Raw genomic sequence first — 4,135 nt, forward strand, 5'->3', positions numbered from 1 at the left:
TCCATACACTAGATCGAACATGAAATAGATCAAGATTGCGGAGGATTTACCTGAAGAAAAGCCCAAAATTCAATAAAGGCGAGACCTTTAAGGAAACTTGAACCACACGCTCGAGGGGCCTGAGAGAAACTTTTTATTTGGAATTTTTGGGGGATTTCTCAGTCCAAGATCCAAAGGAAAGCTAGATCTAATACAGATCTGAAGTTTGGAGGGAGAAAAGAGGCTTGTGAGAAGAGAAATCAAGAGAAGAGAGGGAGAGGGTGGCCGGCCCTAGAAAGAGAGGAAGAAAAAGAAAAAGAAAAAAAAAAGGAACCTCTTTTATAGCCTTGAACCAGATCTGGCTGAACCAGACCAGACCGGGCTAAACCAGACCAAGCCAGATTGGACCAGAATGGACCAGAATGAGCCAGAATGAGCCAGAATGAGCCAGATTGAGCCAAATTGAGCCAGAATGAACCAAATCGAGCCAGATTGAACCTGACTGGACCAGACCAGACCAGAATGAGCCAAATTGAGCCAGATTGAACCAGAATGAGCCAGTCTGAGCCAAATTGAACCAGTTTGAACCAAATTTGAACCAGAATTCAAATTGAAGCTGAATTAAGCATTGAAACGACTTTTGATCAACCTACGGTTCAATCCTTCACCTATTTAACCCCTCTACCATATCTTTGGAAGGGTCGGAGAGATTTTTGAACCCAAATACTGTCTTTTTGGCACTTTTTTTGGGCCGGTTCAGATTATTCGAACCTAAAGAATTACTCCAATAAGGTATACGAGTATAAACTATTCCCTCCTCTTTGTTGAGAAGTTTCTGGAGAATATTTTTCTAAAAATATTCTTAAGGATAACTCAACATGACTCCCAGGAGTGTATGAGTATAAACTAGACCTCCCCGCTCCAACTCCTTAAGAGCTTAAACTGTGTAGACTCCAAAATACTTACGAGTATAAACTGTGTTAAACGCCGGACAACGCGTCACAATGAAGATTCAAAGCCGTCAACCGATGGTCAATTCCATGTTGAAGCAACTAATTCGAGCTAAAAAGCCAGGAAATCAAGAATCGACTTCAAATTCAAAATTCCGACAACGGTCAGACAATAAATGCAGCACCGGAACCCTCTCAAGCATTCGACAAAGCACCGAATAGCCTGGAGGATTGAAGGAATCGAGAATAGAAGCCATTCCAAGAGCCCGTTACACCGATTGAAGGTTGGGACAGTCATATCCAAAGTATTCCAGACTCTTCTATAAAAGAACGAGACTGGAAAACTTTGGAGGGGGTATCTGTAGGCATATAAAATTGCTTATAGGTCCCTTGACACGGTTCAACACGAACTAATGAACCATCAGGCAACGTATCTAAGCACGAACGTCAGTCCACAACACCGAAGCCAAGTGACACGCAACGAAGCGGATTAACAAGGCTACGAAGCTGACGAACCGCACGTGAACGACGGAATGAATCCACTCGCGTGCGGAATCAAACCAACGGTCCAGGGAGTCAACGAGTCATCCAACCATATAACGGATTCGAACTCAGACACCAAAGCCGATTTACTGCCTAATCGGGATCCAGCTCGGCATGAGCCGAGCCACCCTGAGGTGGCCGCCCAGATCTGTGCCAAATGCACAGATCTGGTTGCCTATAAATAGGCGGGGTCATTCATCATTTTTGAGGGACTTTTGGAAAAACTTTTGGAGAGCCGAAACTCTGCCGGATTGAGACCTCATCTTGGAGTTTTTGAAGGCTTGAAGACTTGGACGTCCAGATCCGATTCTTGGCGAGCACCCGCATCACAAAAGGCAGGAGTTCGAGGGGATCGAGATCTCAGATCTACGTTGTTACACTCCGGATCAAAGCTTGGTCTTTGATCCCGAGATTCGAGCGATTGTTTCCTTGGTGAAATAATCCCTCCGGCTATTATTTCCTTAGTGAAATAATACTCGTTATACTGCGTAGATCTGTTCGGATCTAGATCGCGCGGTGGTCCACGGCAAACAACCCCGGCGCAGGCAAACAACCCACCCAAGCGAGTGACCGAATAACAGGAGCTCGCGATTTGTTCGACGAAGAAGAAAAAGTTGTAATTTTTAAATTTTCTTTTTTGATTTTCATTGTAACCGGATCTAAAAAAGACCGGATCTTCTGTAACCGAAAAACTGTTATTCAAGATAGCAATGGAATCAATGAAGAAAGCAACGATTTTCCGAGCGAACAATCACAGGCTCAACCTATTGTTAGCTGGATCTTGGAAGTGCAATTGTGAATGAAGCCATTCTAACAGGCGAATGTACTCCACAGTGGAAGGTGTTCTCTTGTTAATTTTATACGTTTAGTAAATTTTCAAATATTATCCTATGATTTTGTCTTTGTTATGTTATCTAATATATTCTAGCATTGTTGATCAAACTATAAGTGGGTACTTAGTAAATCAGGCTTTAGAAAGCTAAAGTCAAACTGCTCTATCCTTAAGTAAAGAAGCATATACATAAGAAAGAAAGGTGCAAGCTTCACAACTTTCCAATTCAAAATTATATGAAACAATGAGCATAAGTAAAATATGTAGAATGTAGTTATTACAAGTTACAGAAATATTTAAGTTGATCTGTTGGCTCTAATCGCTTAGAAATGTATAAAAGCTGTCTAAATATTCACAGATGGAAAGTGAATATTTTTGCAACATAATCAAGTGATTAAATAATATATGATGATTCCTGTCATCTATCTGAAATTAGAAATACTCCATCCACCAAAAGCATAAAACAAAGTTGTTATACAAACTTGTAGATGGTAGACAAATGATGAAGTTATGAACAAACTACTAGAAATAAGAGATTAATTGGCTGACTGTTGTGGAACTTACTGTGGTTAAAAAGAGGAGCTCAAAAGAGAAGGTAAGAACTAAGAAGCGAGAAAAGGACATGCTCTGGATGCCTAGGAAGCGAGAGAAGCTCAGGATGTAGGTAACATAATTGATGGTGTGGTAGTGGGCCAGTGCCACATGCTTTTTTTATGTTCTTTAGGACACTGGATTTTCCCATGCAGATTACGCATCGTGTGGACATGAGTAGCACTTTCTTGCAAAGAGCATATCTTAATGAAATAACATGATCCAAAAATTTGCAAATGGTTCCTAACGAACAGTCAGCAAGAAGTTCTAACTTTATTCACAATCTGATCCCAAACAAGAAAAAAGAAACAACAGAGAAAAATGAATCTGATCCCAAACAAGGAAAAAGAAACAACAGAGAAAAATGAATCTGATCCCAAAACAACTAAGAAAAAGTGAAAAAGGAAAAGAAAAAGGAAAAAAAGAAAAGAAAAGAACAGAACAATCTTTATCCACATCAGAAAGATTATCGTCACTCTTTTGTGATCTGAAGTTGAACAAATTAAAGAATAAATAATGAAATAAGAAAAGAAGATAATGGTAGAAATTATTATCAAAAGTTTAAACTAAAAGAGGGGAATGTAAAGTTAAAAAAAGTTAACTTTCTTGAAGACGCAAAAGAAGATGGTAATGACATGAAGCCAATTCCCCAGGAAACTTTGGAGTGACCCGTTCTTATGGAAGCGCCCTTTATTTAAAAGCTGCAGTATCAACTTTATTAGCATACAAAATTGCACAATTTCTCATCTCATCCATATTAGTCATCTACTTTCGTATGCTACTAATATCCGTAACCTCAAAATGTAGAAAATTCAATCGTGAATTGCGTTGTAGTAATTTAGAAGTCATTTTGAAAGTCCAGTGCATCATATATATATTTATGTACTTCTGTTTAATGTTGCATGTACTTGATAGTTTTAAGATGATTTTGACCATGTTGCATCTTCATGATTTCAGAATTTCTGCATGTTATGTTGATCAACTTATCTAGTATAAAGTAAAAGTTAAAAAAAAAAAATATCTAAAACTCCTGTTTTGATTCTTCAGAATTCAATTGCTGGACTAGGTGGTGAGGATAAATTGTCTGCAAAGAGAGATAAAAACCATATCCAGTTTGGCGGAACGAAGATATTACAGCACACTTCAGATAAGGTGTATCATTTTTTTCTCATTTAATATATTGTCCTTGCTGCATTGCTAATGTATCATCTACTTCTCAAAACTTAGTTATTTCATCTGA

At 38.7% G+C, this 4,135-nt stretch overlaps 1 long non-coding RNA gene across 1 annotated transcript; it reads left to right on the forward strand.

The window, feature by feature from the left end:
* LOC109850705 lies at window positions 2,223–4,135 on the forward strand. Its single transcript, XR_002249508.1, has 3 exons — window positions 2,223–2,312; window positions 3,943–4,047; window positions 4,123–4,135. It is a non-coding gene; the product is annotated as an uncharacterized LOC109850705 (long non-coding RNA).

This window comes from Asparagus officinalis, chromosome 7 (assembly GCF_001876935.1).
Source record: "Asparagus officinalis chromosome 7, Aspof.V1, whole genome shotgun sequence".
NCBI classification, from domain to species: Eukaryota; Viridiplantae; Streptophyta; class Magnoliopsida; order Asparagales; family Asparagaceae; genus Asparagus; species Asparagus officinalis.